The sequence below is a fragment of the Scaptodrosophila lebanonensis genome, unplaced genomic scaffold (genome assembly GCF_003285725.1).
Source record: "Scaptodrosophila lebanonensis strain 11010-0011.00,11010-0021.00 unplaced genomic scaffold, SlebRS2 tig00000053-arrow-pilon, whole genome shotgun sequence".
NCBI lineage: Eukaryota > Metazoa > Arthropoda > Insecta > Diptera > Drosophilidae > Scaptodrosophila > Scaptodrosophila lebanonensis.
The window spans coordinates 10,625,317-10,642,041 of record NW_022060548.1 but is presented as its reverse complement, the minus strand read 5'-3'; the positions used below and the strand labels follow the sequence as shown (position 1 = coordinate 10,642,041).

Here is a 16,725-nt window from a genome sequence, read left to right as displayed (position 1 = left end):
ACACAAAATTTGCTAAACGTAAAATTTTATAATTAAGACTGAAGACCACTAAAAAAAAAGCAATTTGCTTCTAATAAATTAAATTATAGCAACTGAAGCCTTCCATATGTGTTTTATTTCGGATGGTTGTATCATCTGGTGTGCCGAAAAATACAGTTTGTATAGTAAGTATGAAACCATATATAGTAGATACTACTGTAGATATAGTATTTAAAATTGTCACTCTACTATACTGAATTTTCTCTCTGCAATGAAATTGTTCAAAGCAAATGCAAAAGTTAAGCCGTTTTCTCAAGTTTGGCAGCTCTAGCTCGTATATGTTTTGGGTTCTTGGCGATCATACAGACAAACAGAAGAACAGACGTTTCGTTAGGCTAATCCAAAATTATATTTTACAGACAAAAGAAGGCGCTACTTATACGAATGTATGGCTACCATACAAACATGTTTTCCAGAAGATATGTATTTGTATATGACGGGTATAAATAATTTTATGATCAAGACCGAAAGCTATTGCTTAAAGAAAAAAAAAACCCCTGACGTATTAAAAGTTTAAACAATGGAATGCACTTTGAAGTGTTCACAAATTGTAATGACAGTATTTTATAACATAAGATAAGTAATATGACTTAAAATTTCCATGTAAATAATGAAACGACAATTTGTTACACATTTTAATTAAAGTGTCTCTTCTTTAAATACAAAATGTGAGGAATTGCGCCAAGATATATAATAAAAATAATATTAATACGGGGTTTTAAGAACAATTAGAGGGAAAGCATTTAAGGAATAAAATCAAAATGAACCAAGTTTTTTATAAAAATATAACATCAAGTAGAAAAAGGATTAAAACAGTCGAATATCAAGGTTTTGCAAAATAAAAAAAAGAGAGGAATAAATGCAATATATTTGATCTTTCCTAGCTGACTGTACTTTTGTCACTGTTGGGGAAATTCTTGATTATTCTCTGTGTGTACTTCCAGAAGAAACTAGTGCCTTGCAAGAAATTCCTTATTTCTCTTATAATATATTTTTGAATGAATTAGTTCATTTTTCTGCCAAACATTCAATTCATTCTTTAAAAATATTTGAACAGATTTTTTTTTCCAAAAAAAAGAAAGAAAATTAATGACTTCTGCCTGATATTCTCTTTTTCTAATAAATGTAGCTTTTATTTAAGCAATTTTTCGCGTTAAAATTTTACGATTGGCAATGATTTGGGAAGAGTGTCTAAAAGGCGCCAATGTCTATATTTTTTACTTAATAAATTTTAGTTATTTTTTTTGGCAAACACTCATTCAGTTTTGAAAAGTATTTGAATTAATTTTAAAGGAAATCAACGACTTTTGAAGTTGCTTTATTTTTCTGATAAAAACATACAAGTATATACTAGCTTTTAATTAAGCTTCAGGTCCATCCAATTTTTCTCGCAAAAATTTTACGGCTGTCATTAAATGATTTGCAAAGAGTGTCTAAAGAGCGCCAGTGTCTATAATTTTGTTACTTTAAAGTAAAAAGATTTTAAAATGAATTCTAGACGCAGCCATTATTTCCGCCAAACCCTATAGCTTGTATTCATTTTTCGGAGAGTATCTGGCATCGGTGTTTTGATTTGCCAAAAATCAAGAATGGGAAAGTTTGCGTAAACAGAAGGCGGCATTCGCAGACCACGGCTATTACCAACTGTTTGTTTTTGCTGGCCAAGTTTTTATGAGTGCACTTACTTAGCTGGGGTTTCTGGATGTGTTTGATCGATGCACATTGAGTGTTGTTTGTTGTTCTTACTGTGATTTATCTGTGGCATACTTTTCTGGCTATCTACTGTACTATACTCGTCTATCGAGCAGGTGTGCGTATGACTAAGCGGAATGCTAGCAAAAAGTTCCCATAGACAGTCAAAGACCTTTGACGGGGGCACGTGTTTTTCCTCTGTCTCTTTCTCTGCGTCACAATTACGGCACAAACGATGATCATGTGGTTTATCTAGACTAGACGTCGCTCGTCGCGTGGAGCGCGTCAAGAGAGCTAATGTTGGAGGGAGAGCCGAATATTACGCATACGCAATGCATGCGCTTCTTGGGCATATTGTACATAATTGGCAAAGCTCGTGAAATGCCCTTGTTTGGCGGAATTTGCAACAACTACAGAAACAATAATAATAATAAAGTGTAATAATAGTTGAATCCCACTCATATAGTCGGGCGGCGGTAGACGTTGCGCTCAAATTACGGCAACAAACGTACACGAGCGACCGTTTACCGCCACCGCCAGACTACAGAGAACGTCCCACAATCGCTAGGCACGGGAGACTCTGCACCCAGCCCAGCTGCTGCTGCCTGAGACAAGTCACGTAGGCCTTGAAAAAAAAAAAAACAGCTACAAATTTCGCCAACGTTCGCTGCGCTCGCTCAACGCTCCCGTTTCGCGTTCCATGTTCCGCATGTGTTCACCGCTCAGTGCTGCCAATTTAGCCATTTTCCCGCCAGTTCTGATGTTTGTTTTATTTCTTTGTAAAAACAAACTCTAAATACAATATCCCTTTCAGTCGCTGATGCATCGATTGTTTTCCATTTATTTCGATTTATATTTAACGAATGTTAATAAGAGCTAATTGCATCGATTGTGCTTGTTATTGTTTACGTTTGTTTCTCACATTGTTCCGCGCTTCGCTTTACCGTTACTTGAACACGAGTGAATTTCTCGAGAAACTTCTCAGTTTTGAGAGAATAAGCTTAAATTAAAAATTAAAATTACAGCGAATAAATAGCAAAAATACCGCATTTTCAATTTTTTTAAAATAAATTTTAGTTTTTAAAATGAGTTTCAGTCATTTGTGACAAAAAAAATAAATGTTTTTCACCTAAAATTTTAAACGGATGTGCTGAAAATCCATGAAGGATATTAAAAGTGCGAAACCTAGACATTAAGAATATTTTCACATAATATAAAGACCATATATTTCAAAAGTCATAAAAAAATATTCAGTAGTTTGGCGTGGGATCTGAACGGTATATAATACGCTATTTATAAGCATAAGAAATCAATACTTTTCGGTTTCAATTGAAAAACGAATGGCGTCAATAGTTTAATAAGATTCAATATTTTTGAGTGATAGGATTCTACATTTAAATGCAATTTTGGGAAATTGTTTATACATATGTAATATATTAAAGACATTCAATCATTAAATCTTTTAAATAATCAATACTTTTCAGTTTCAATTGAAATACGAATGGTGTCAATAGTTTTATGAGATCCAATGTTTTTGTTTTGAGTGATAAGATTTTGCATTTAAATGCAGTTTTAGGAAATTGTTTATACATATATTTAAGACATTTAATCATTAAATCTTTTAAATAATGCTCGAGTCAAAAAATTATAGACTTCAATTGATCGAAGCTTTTAAACGACATAAGCTATAACATTAATTTATATATATTTCTTTAAAATCAGCATAAAGTATGTGAAATAACACTCATAAAAAAGCCTGCCTAGAGATATTTTCTTTAACGAAAGCAGACTGAACAGGCAAAAGAATTAATTAGTCAGCATTTTTAGCGCAACAAATTCCAGTTCTGAATTAGTTCCATTGAATAGAACTGAAGCTTACTTTAAATTCCCAATAAAACTAAAACAGAACAGATTTGTATATTTTTCTTACCTAGCTGTTTTTCCCAGGCTTATTTCTAGCTGTTTTGAATACTCAAAAATTGGCAGCACTGCTGTTGTTGTTGCTGCCGCTGCGGCTCAATTTTTCGCATGAATAAACGGAACACGAGGCAAACCTCAGTGTCCGACTGTCAGTCAACCAATGGAAAAAGCTCTGTGAACACAACTTTTTTTTGCCCCCATGGCAACAATAGCATTTGTTACGGGACGGATAAACGAGTGTCAGCATAAAAAGCTGTAAATTACGAGCTCTTCTTCGCACTCTCTCTCTGTCGCTCCCCTTATCTTTCTCTCCCTCTCTCTCTCTGTTGTTGTGTTGATGACGTCGATTTTTGGCGAAACGGCTTAATATTTGTTGTATTATGTATATATTTTGTTTGTTTGCTTGTTTCCCAAGCGCTATTCTGTTTGTTGACCTTATCGCGTATAAATTCTGATCATCAGCATGACGGCGTGCCTACACAACAACAACAACAACGACAACAACAACCATAACAACAACATCGTCTTCAGCTTTTGTTTACCTTTCACTTTTGCGCTAAACACAATCAGCTGATGGTGCAGAATTGTGAAATTCTTAGATTAATGAACGGCACTGCTTAACAAAATGCAATTTATTATTAAAAACCATTTAATTATAGTCAATAAAATGAACTAATCATTAACAATGAGATGAATATATGAGCTATAATATTCTATTTGAAAACAAAAACTAGCAATTTGCAACGGATCATATATATTTGGAAATATTCGAAATATGGAAGGGAATATATTCCTATGTTCCTATTAAAAGAAATCCAATTACTATTAAAAACCATTTAATTATAGTCAATTAAATGAACTAATCATTAGCAATCAAAGGAACGAATGTTACGGATAATATACTATATATTTGAAAATATTCGAAATATGGACTAGCAATAGGTTTTCCGAAGGGAATATATTCCTATGTTCCTATTAAAAGAAATACAATTCATGTCTAAATGATTTCTGATGTTTCAATTAAGTTAATTATAAAGAAAGGTACGAAAAATTGCCCATTTACTATTCTCTATTTCTCACATCGTGCTTGAAAAGGATATTTGATATTAAATCTCTCCAGTCCACATGTGTAGACATTATAAATTAAATTAAAATGAGCAGTGATTGGGATTTTGTAGATTTTCAGCTTATTAAATGGCTACATATTATATGGCTATATATTATTATGTCTGTGCATTATATATTTAAACTATACCCATCATAACTCTACACACCAGATGTCTTGTCATCAGATGTTTACATGTCAGATGTCTACAGTTTATCTACATCATATGTTTCTACCTCAGATATCTTATCTACTACTTCCAAAAAGTGTACACGGCAAATGTCTACACTGTCACAGTCAGAGTCTACGCATCATATCCGTCTCCGCATTATATATCTCCGAATCATATATAAATATACAGGAGAGATATCTGCACATCATCTGAGCATCATCAGTTTAAAAGTGCGAGTCTCTACACAGCATAAGTCTACATGTTAGATGACTACGCATCTATTCACCAGATGTCTACACAGTCAGAGTCTACGCATCATATCCGTATTCGCATTATATATCTCCGAATCATATGTACATATACAGATCAGATATCTGAACATCATCTCAGAATCATATGTTTTAAAGTGCAAGGCTCTACACAGCATAAGTCTACTCGCCAGATGTCTACAATTTCGCAAATCTTTGCATCATGTTCCTACACATCAGATCTCTCCACGTCAGAGACCTGCATTGGCTTATCATTGCCACCGCAACAGACGTCTGCAAATTCACTGAAAATAATAGTTCTCTCTTCCAACAATAAATCAAACCTTAAATATTTCAAACTGAACATTGATAGAGTCTTCAAAAGTTTCCTAATCACAACCAAAAAAGATTGAGAAAGAAGAATGGCACGAACTATTTATAGTACGATGTCAGTCGAGATTATGAACGAGTCGATGCGAAATTGGTTTTTATCTTAAATCGTTGTCGAGCTGGCTGCCTAATTTCATCAGTTGGCCGTAAATTAAGCCACAATAGATGACGTTGAGTTAATTGGTGCCGGTTTTTCGCATTGCGGTCTACGTGACGTGTGGCAAGAACACGAAAACAACGCCAACTCATTCACGTGCGCCAATCCAATTCTAGCCAATTGGAGAAACAGCTGACTATTCGAAGCGTCAGTGTCAATGCCAAAGCCGAATGCGAATGCGATTCGGTATACGTATGATAATGCAGGCGGGATTTTAAGTGGGGGCAATTAATAATAATAATAAACGATTAGATACCTGGACAGAGTTTGCTGTTCTTTCTTCTATTTGTTTAATGCATGGAACAGCGAATTTCACACACACACACGCACACGCACATATCCTCAATGACAATAAAATACAATAAAATTTAGTTGAAAGCGCAAGGGTGACTAAAATCTGAATATTTCTTCAAACCTGCTGCAGGCATGTGAGTAAGTCACGACGGGATGTGGCCGGGATGCGTTGGGCGAGCGCAGAGGCGACCAGTTCGACGTCGTCGCTGACGAGCAGCTTGTGGGGCACGTGCTTGCTGAGCTGGACTACGGCATGGATTAGACTTTCGCGCGGTTGTTGCACATTTTGGGCATCCAGCCCCCTTTGGATTTGGATGATGCGCTCCTCGTGTGGCGTCTCCTTCACCTGCAGGTCCAGAAAGGTGAGGAGACGCGTCAGATTCTTGCTCGTCTTCTGCTGCTCCAGCCACCGAAGGATGCAGCACGGCACATAGATGATGGCGCCCACAGTGGGCGGCACCTTCAGATCCGCAATGAGTTCCACAAAACTCATGTTCAGCAGCAAATCGCCATCTAGCACAAAATAATAGTAATTCTTGCGCCAACAATTGGGCGCCTGATACATCGCCTCCTCCCGGCAGGTCATATGTATGGCCGCCTCGTCCAGAGGATCGGCAGTAGCTATGGGGGGGAAACGTTGTTGTTGTTGTTGGCGGCGCCTGCGTCTCGCTCGACTGCGCAGCATCCCCCGATTTTTTTGCGGCATAGTACCTATACCCAGAATTTCGGACGACTCACGATGTCGTATCCTTAAGATTTTGTTAGTCACTCTCCTAAAACGGGCGGCAATTCTATTGCCGATATTCATAAAGGGCTGCCGCAGATTTCTCAGCAAACGCACCAGCGGCGACTTGGTCTCCGCGTCACTCAATCGCATCAGCACTCCGTTTTGGGGGGCCTGGGTCCTTAGCTGGGATATCGCATTCTTGCGCTCCTGTATGGCCAATTCCGTTGTCCCCTTTGGCATGGGCTCGTCCTCCTCCGTCTCTATTTTGTGGCCGCTCTCGTTATGGTACCACATGCTCTCCCCGGTCTGATGGTTGAAGCAGAACGTCGAGTTCGGGTACCGAAATGAGGTGTACTTGGTCCATTCGCCGAAGCGATTCAACGGCAATAGGGATTGGCACGACATTTCCGTTCATCCGTTTAAAAAAAATAAAAACATTTAAAACTTCTTATGTAAAACAAAAACATTTAAAACTATTATTTTAGACACTTGAAGCAAGCGACGTGTGAACCGTTCAGCATTATATATTGAAGCCTTAAAAATGTTTACAAACAACAATAACTATTAATACCATCGTAGCTGACTCTAAAGTTTAGATTCTAAACAGCCAAATGTGTGATAACACTTTTTTATTTATTTACTTGAACTATAATTTAAAAGGGGTTTATAGCCTGGCTACCAGGGCCGTAAGTTTTATTTCTTTTCATTTTACTTACAATTATAGTATTAATATTATAATTTATTAACTAATTGTACTATTTACATTATTTACATTTATAATATTGACAGACGTTTATATGTATTAGCCTTAAATTTTGTCGTTAGTTTGTTTTTTTTTAAGAAGTTGATTACTATTTTTAGGCTTTCTGCTGTAGGATATGAAAGGATTTGAATGGTTTTATTTTCGACTAGGTATTTTGTTCGTGCGGCTGTTATTTCGTCATTTTCCATCTAAATTTCATCTGGGGAAATATGGCTCTTAATTGAGTATAATTAGCAAAAATTTGCCTTAAAACGTTGTTCTCCTAAACAAAATTTTGCAATATGAAGTCGAACAAACTATTTTTTTTTTTTAAATTCATTATTATGGCGCACTATTTTGCCTTAAAATGAAACTCAGTTGGATTTGTTGGAGTTTTTCTATTGATCATATGCAATTAAGACTGAACATCTAGTTGTATTTGTATTTATCGATAAGTTTAATTGAAGTTATAAATATAAAAGTATAATTCTAAAAAAAAAAATCGATCATTTGCATAAATTAATATTTTAACGCATCGTGCATTATTTAATCAAAATTTTATTTTTTTTTTCCAATATTACAAGTAATTACTATTCCAATGCATCGATATATAGATCTGGTATGAAGAAAAATTTATCGCGAAATCTAGTAAAGAAAGATATTAAAAATCAATTGAAAATAAATAATAAAAAACTGGTTTGAACTCAAAAAAAGTCGTGTTAAAAAAAACTCATCGGTGGAAGTCGCCAACTTTATATTGACATTAGCTATATCGCGAAGTAACACCGATATTTGCTCGATATAATTTAAAGAAATTGACAATAAACCGAGTTTGTATCAGAAATAAAAAGATTCAGCAATTAAAAGAAAGTTGAATTGGAATTGTTGTCTTTGTTTTCTTTCTGTTAAAACAATTGGATCATAGCTCTTTTGTCTGCCTCTTTTCTCAAACGTTAAGGTGTTTAATATCGGCATATATATTTATATCTATTTGATGAAAATGATCGATTCATTTAACAATATCGCATTGTCTGTCTACAACAAATACACTAATCCCTATAAATAGCTGCCATATTTTTTATTTTATTTAATAAATCAACAAATACAAAATCGATACATATACAAAAACTATGATTTATATTATAATATAATATTATAAAATAAAACTTAAAAGATAATATATATTACCAGCAATGAAATAATGATTTAGATTAGATTTTCCATCAACAGCCTTACAGTGGAAAGTTTTATTTTATAGGGCATCCAATTCAATTAAATACGTTTCAATCAAGAAAACATGACGGAAATGTCAGAATTTTTGCCCAACCCTTCCCCCCAACAAAATGTAATCGGCCTGAGATGTCAGTCAGTAGTATGGTTGATGTGTTGGACTTCTAGTTCATGGCCTGCATTTGCATAAATAAATACATACATACATATAGAAGTGTGATGAATATGCTTAATTGGATTAGTAGTGGCTCTAGCGGTGGTGGCGGCGGCGTCTCCTCTCCCGTTTGTGGCATTTAAAGGGGCGCACTGCCGGGAAATGGAATGGAGTAAGAACTCGATTGCATAACAAGACCCCGACCGGCTAGTTGGCTGCACTAGCTTTGTAAATATATATATAGCTACTAATAAAGCGTGTGAAAGATGTCGTTTTAGAAGCATGCTGTCGAGTTTCTTAATACTTATTGCTGGCATTTGGTATTAAAGCTGTGCGTGAATGCGTGCGTGATTCCAATGGTGAAGAACATGGCGTGAGTTTTGCACGAAATTTGCAAAGTCGGTATTAGAAAGTTTTTCTTTCACAGACAAGCTTATCCATTGATTAAACCAAGTCCATATAATCTCTATTCGGACAATACCACAGAAGTTTGCATCGATTGTTTTTTTTTTGCATAATTCAACATCAGAAAAGATTTAAAACACGGTCAAACAAACAAATAATTTCAACAGAAACTTTTACTATATTTTAGAAATTAATGCTTAAAGTTTGCAATCGAAAACATTTTAATATAAGCAGCTATTTTCCAAATATTCAAGTCCGGAGTTTAAAAAACTTTAATCTTTTTGTGATTTTTACAATAATTGGTAATTATTTTAATTATTTAGTTTACAATAAATAAAATTCTCTTTTTAACAAGGAATTATTTAAAAAAAAAATAGAAAAACTTAATTAATAAAAAATGAATTCAGTTTTGTTGCATGAGTGCATTTGACGACTGATTTTCTTGTCACGCGCACAGCTCTATTACCAGTGTAATACATTTTTGAAATAGCTTGACATTTCTGATTGCACAAATAAGCAGCGCTAGTGTCAATCAAACAAAGCAATGCTGGTCTGACTTCAAGCAAATAATAATAATAGGCAATAATTATGTAAAGAGAAAAAATTATATTGATGGAAAAAAAAATGTTCCACTTGGAGATGCGGGGCATCGATCCCCGTACCTCTCACATGCTAAGCGAGCGCTCTACCATCTGAGCTACATCCCCATGTACATGCGTGCATGTCATGCTACCTTTATAGCTGTGCCAAAGCAAGCAGACAACACCTTCGGCCCTTTATGTCCCAAGCAGAGCTTTCACGTGAAAGCTCAATAAAGAGCTTTGGCAGTAGCTGGCGTCTACAACAAAACTAATTAAACGAAGCGCCAAAGAAAACTTTCAATATCGAACAAAAATAAAATAATTGTTCAATTTACATTCAACAAGAAATGTGGAACTATAATTTTTCAAAAAACTGTTTCCGCCCGGGTTCGAACCGGGGACCTTGTGCGTGTGAAGCACACGTGATAACCACTACACTACGGAAACCACTGACGTAGGCGCGCCAAAAACTCAACAGCTCAAGCTGCAAGCGGGAGTCGAAAGACAAAAACAAAAAAAAAAAAAACCAAAACACAGGATGCATCACTCAACAAAAATCTATAAAATTTGGTAATAATGCACTCCCATTTGCAATAAATAGACACACAAACGCACTCTTTGGGTGGCACTCAACGAGCACTCAATAAAGGGATGCAATCAAATTGAAAGCCATAAAAATCTCAGCACCTTCGCGGGCTGACGACGATCGTTAAAAAGTGAAAAGAGCCCCGCTAGGGAGTTCAATGTTTAAAAATATAACACACGCCCTAAATGATCGTAAAACGTGGCTCATTAAAATCATATAAAAGGCATAATGTTGCCAAGGTGTTGCGCGTTAATGAAAACTGAGTTCGGAGCGCATCGTCAGGTTTCCAATGTCTCTGTTGCATAGCAACAATTATTTGCAATTAATTTGTATACATAGTGTGGTGTTGAATGTTAGTGCACTGCAATTGTTATATTTGTATTCCCAATTTGCGACCTTTGACTCAACAAATGTATCAATTTTTATTCATTTTTAATAAAAACTAGGCCTCATATTTGGAATACAGATTTTGTGTATTTAAAAAAAATGAGAGCCAGCTTTACTGGAAAATATGGCCAAACTTGGTTGATAAAATATAATCAAATCTAGAGGACGTTGTTAATACTTAAAAAAAAAGTAATAATGTGAATCTGCTTAATAAAAATTGATTTAAAAAAGTTTACAGTATGTTTCCGCCCGGGTTCGAACCGGGGACCTTGTGCGTGTGAAGCACACGTGATAACCGCTACACTACGGAAACAACTGGCGGTCCGTCGCCGAAAAAGTGTCGAACAAAAAGCAATAAATTACTCTCAAAGACGGCATTATTTAAGTTATAATTTAATGTAAATTAATGCATACTTACACGAACCGATTGATGGCAAGGATTAAGTAAATTAAATGTAAATGCACTAAACACTTTACAAAGCGCTTAAAACAAAACAAAAAGAAAACACATTCGCACACATTCATACATATTTATATATGTATGTATAAATAGAATTTGCTCTTTTTTTCTTTCTTTACTCTTGCACAACACTTTTCACAAACAAGAAAAAACATTCGCCGCTTAAAAGGCTCCGCATACTCCTACGAGTATACACACTTACATACATATGCATGTATAGACAGAATTGGCGCGCTTGCTTTGAAATAAATATGTAGCACTTCATTTAACACATTTATGAACCAAATTTTGATTGCTAATAGGACATTTTGACATTTGTAATTATGCATTAAACACTTTTCACTAAAAAGAAAAAAGAAAAACATTTGCCGCTTAAAAGGCTCTGCAGAAATGCCATTTCACATACTCCTACGAGTATACACACTTACATACATATGCATGTATAGACAGAATTGGCGCGCTTGCTTTGCAATAAATATGTAGCACTTCATTTAACACATTAATAAACCAAATTTGAATTGCCAATATGACATTTGACATTGCTTTGAAATAGATATTAAGCACTTCATTTGACACATTAATAAACAATTTTAATTGCCAAAAAAAATCCACGCACCATTTAAGCGTTGTGACCCGCCGCGGTCAAAAGTCGCGCAAAACTAATCCTACTTTGCCTTTTAAGGTTACGCTTTGTTTCTCGCACACACACCCACACACACACGTGCATGTATGATTGAAATCAAATAGGCAAAGAATAGATGCAAAAGTAACTGCTAATCTGTTATGGATCAAAGCAACTGCGAAAAATGAGTGAGAGAGAGTGAGAGCACTGCCTTGGCTTGGTTAGGAGAGTGTGCGCGTCTGTTGAAAGTGAAAAAAGGAAAGCATGGCTTAGTTTCGCGCGCAGCGTGGTAATGAGTGCGTCGGGTCGAGTCGTTTTAATTGTGCATAATTATTATTAAGCTGCAAAATTCATTTTTTTTGTGCATTTTTAAGTAAATAATAGTAAAAGTAGTAAGTAATTGCATAAGTGTGTAAGGTGCGTTTAAATAAGCGGATTTTTACGCGTTTCGCCGGCACGAAATGACCGCGCGTGTGTTTCGGCATTGTAACAAACGCATTTTAATGCCGCCATTTTTTTTGCTATTTTTTTAAAGTGTGTTATGAGTGTTGTGTTTAAATAAATAAATATTTTTAATAATAGTGTAATGCAATAATGTGTATGTGGCAAGATCCTTTTAATGCCAGCATTTTTTTTTTTATTATTTTTTTAAGTGTTTTATTAATGCTGTGTTTTGTTGTGTGAAAATAAATAAATAAATAATTTTAATAATAATGTAAGTAGACACTATTTTCTAGCTTATATTAACTTAATATGTATGTTTTACTAAACAGCAAAAGTAAAATTTTCGCAATTGCATTATTTGCATTTTTGTCATTTCATTTCTGCATTTTATCTTACGCCTTTATTCTTACTTTCGCCTGAGAGCGGATAGCAAACGAGGATAAAAGCGCAGCCACACTCGCTGCAATCGCCGCTCTCTTCAGCAGCTCGTTGGTTAGTTGCGTGTGAGGATTAAAATGTTGTTGTTGTTGTACGCACCAGTTGAAGCGTGTGTGGTCTAATTGGACTTGAGCGAGAGCGCGTCTCTGGTTCAATCGGTTATAATACAATTGTTGAATGGATTGATTTTAGTTTTAATTTGTATGCACTTTGATATATTTTAATAATATAAATATGGCTTGCGACAGAAAATTAATATCAAATGAAATGATTTTAAAAAGTTTCAATATTATTTGATGTTGTGCTGCTTTTCAAAGGTGAATTCCAAAAATAAATATTTTTAGTCGCCATTGTGTAGTTGCTTATTTTCATTTTTGTCATTTTATCTGCAGTATAACAGTTATGTTATCTTGCTTACGTCTTATTCTTACCTTCGCCTGAGAGCGGATAGCAAGCGAGGGTAAAAGCGAACGCTCTTCCCTTGGTTAGTTGCAGCGTGTGTGGGTTTTTGTGTGAGGATCAAATTGTTTTGAAGTTATTGTTGTTGTACGAACTAGTTGAAGCGTGTGTGGTCCAATTGGACTCCAGTAAGAGTGCGTCTTTGGTTCAATTGGTTATAATACAATCTTGGAACCGTTATAACGTAAGTCACAACGTTTGTGACGTATTTGCTAGGAATTTCATTAGATTTAAATATTAAAAGTAAATAATAATAAAAATAAATAATAATAAAAATAAATAATAATAAAAATAAATAATAATAAAATTAATGTTAAGCATAAAATTCCAATTTGAGATTTTAATTTGATTTGATATTTTTGCTGCTTCTCACAGACAAATCGCAACAAAATATATTTCTTGCGAGCGAAAACGCATATTAAAAATTTAATTGATTTTATTTGGCATTACTTTTCTTGTCATTAGTGTGTTGCTTTTGCAACTAAACTTTTGATTTTGAATATACACATTCATTGCATTTAACCAGAATCCTGAAAAATGGCCAACAATTAGCTTTCAATTGAAAGAACGTTAGATTTTTGTTGCTAACTGGAAACGACACACCGATAGCCCATTGTGGGCAATTCTATTTTTAGGACTAATCCCTCGTTAATTGTAAATTTTACAAATTCAAGGGCAGCGGAAAAGCTATCGCAGTGCGTGCGGCGAGCCCATAAATAAAATATTCAAAGTAAATGCGCTGAGGCAATTAGATGGGAAAACGCATATTAAAAATTTAATTGATTTTATTTGGCATTACTTTTCTTGTCATTAGTGTGTTGCTTTTGCAACTAAACTTTTGATTTTGAATATACACATTCATTGCATTTAACCAGAATCCTGAAAAATGGCCAACAATTAGCTTTCAATTGAAAGAACGTTAGATTTTTGTTGCTAACTGGAAACGACACACCGATAGCCCATTGTGGGCAATTCTATTTTTAGGACTAATCCCTCGTTAATTGTAAATTTTACAAATTCAAGGGCAGCGGAAAAGCTATCGCAGTGCGTGCGGCGAGCCCATAAATAAAATATTCAAAGTAAATGCGCTGAGGCAATTAGATGGGACTGCCGACTGGTTGGCTTGTTGGTTGTGGCCAAAATTGATTGCAAATTGCCGTCTTAGCCCATGATAAGCGGCTGGTGCGTTTGCGCAATCGTAGTTGGTCCAAAGTGCTCGCACACCCGCATGGGCACTAAAAACAAGTTCAACCAGAGCTGGCGATACAATTGACAACCGAACATGAAAAACTAATTTATTTAGCGCATGCGACAGTTTTCAACTTCAACTTGGACTTGCTAGACTTGGTCTGGCCAAGACTCTGGCTGGCTGGCTAGCTGGTTGGCAGGAAGTGTCTGTTACAGCCTGTTCTAATGAAAGTTGGCAAACATTTTACATTTCACACTCATAACTGGCCAGTAACTGGCGACACACAGAGACCTTGACCGGGTGTACTGTTGTTGGCCGCAACGGTAATGCGAAACCGCTAAAAACATAACTGATGCCCTCCACTGATTGGCAGTTGCTAACAACACTTTGCTCTTAAACAACATCTCCGGCCGCCGCTTTGGGCCAAAGTGAGAAGACGTGTTAAGAATCGGGCCTTGTGGCACCTACAATATATCGTGCGATCAAAAAATGAGCCAACATGCCAACATGTGGCACTGAGCAGGTTTTCCAACTGCAACTGCAATTTCATCATCGCTATCATCAGCAATAATTACACTACACTTGATTGGGAAAGTTTTAAGACAGCTTCGGTTTTTTGTTCAATTACTATAAAGTTAAATTCTATTTGCTTTACTTGTAAATGCAAAATTTTTGGCGAAATAAACTTTATTTTACTTTAGAATTTTTCTCTAAAAAAGTCTGGATTTGGAGTGCGAAGTTTATTTTGGAATTTCTTGGAACTTTCTTTATTATTTTCTATTAAAAAAGATCAGAATCCGCATTTGAAACGCAAAGTTTTTTGTTAAGTTGAAATTTTAAAACAGTATTTTAAATACAAGACAAGGTTGACATTTTAAAACAGTATTTTAAATACAAATAAAATTGCAAATTTCTTTTACCAAAAAATATTACAAGTCACATGCGTGCTTTAAAAGTTAAGTTTTATTCAAAAGAGAACAATTTTCGTATTCAAAAACAACAAAATTATAAATACAGAATTCCTTTGGATATTAAAACATGGTTTTTAAATACAAAGTTCCTTTGAAAGGCACATTTTAATAACTTTGTCAGCAATTTTGTTTGTAAAACTGTCAAAAAACATGGCTTTTAAATACCAAGATCACTTGAAAGATACGTTTTATTTAAGTTTAAGCCTAAGTTTTATTTTGTGATTTTCCACAAAAATTCAAAAACTTCTTAAATCTATTGTATATTGTATGTATTGGCATGAATACACATATAGCTGCAGGCAGCCAGTGTTATTGACCAAGTTATGATGCCGCAATGTGTCATGTTGGCCTTATCGGGATGGCAGCGTCATGTGGCTGGCACGCTAGCAACATGTTGCTGGCAAAAGCAGCATGAATAGCAACCACGCCTGAATGTTGCCAGGCAATATTTCACACCTCCCACAACAGAGACGGAGACAGGGAGACAGGGAGACAGACGCGGTCGTTTATTTTTGTGAAAAATTCGCACGCTTCGGGCGCCAGCAACGCGCTGACGCAGCCAAAGCAGCTGGCCAATAACTTGGCCAAAGAACTTGGTCCGCCGAGCTGCCAATTGGCACAGTTGTGCGCCATCAGCGCAAGCATCGATCAGAGACAGGGCCGGGGCAGCCGCCTCTTTTACTTTTCACTGGAAAGATTGGATTGCTGGCACATAAATTCCGAGCTGCTTGCCAGCATCTTCATCTTTATTAATCGCTCCATTTATTTGATTATCTCTCAAACGCTGCCGCTGCCGCTGTCGCAGCCCAACGCGGAGATTTATGCCACCGTCCTGTAATTTACGCTCTAATCATGCAACACTTTTCATTTTGACACGTTCGAGCGGCAACACACAAAGCACCGCCAGCGGTAATTATGTAAATCCATTTCTCTGCACTGCCGTTGGATGCCATTTTATGATCTATGCCTGTGCTTAGAAATTAACACAAATTGATAAAAGCAACAAGAGGGGCATCCATCCGTGTTTGGATCCATCGATCGTTGCCTTCGTTCGATGCATAAATTAAACTTGGGTGAGCCTGATCCCAGTCGCAGCCTCAGCTCGTTCAAATTCCAGGGAAAACGCTCCAGTTGGCGCATGTTTTGACACCAAACATCCGCCCTAAGCCGCCGCCAAGCATTAGTGGCCATGGATATGGATCCTCAGAGCAGGCTTCGCTGTAAAGGGTGTCGTTGACACTGATCTTGTTAGCCGTTGCCGCTCATGCGCATGACTGCCATTTAAGCGCCATAAATTCTCAAAGGCAAAGGCA

At 35.9% G+C, this 16,725-nt stretch overlaps 3 non-coding genes across 3 annotated transcripts; all 3 read right to left on the bottom strand.

Moving 5' to 3' along the window:
- Window positions 1–9,909: 9,909 nt before the first annotated feature.
- On the bottom strand, window positions 9,910–9,982 carry Trnaa-agc. Its single transcript has one exon. It is a non-coding gene; the product is annotated as a tRNA-Ala (tRNA).
- A 248-nt stretch (window positions 9,983–10,230) lies between these two features.
- Trnav-cac lies at window positions 10,231–10,303 on the bottom strand. Its single transcript has one exon. It is a non-coding gene; the product is annotated as a tRNA-Val (tRNA).
- Window positions 10,304–11,069: 766 nt separating this feature from the next.
- On the bottom strand, window positions 11,070–11,142 carry Trnav-cac. The gene has a single exon. It is a non-coding gene; the product is annotated as a tRNA-Val (tRNA).
- Window positions 11,143–16,725: the final 5,583 nt, after the last annotated feature.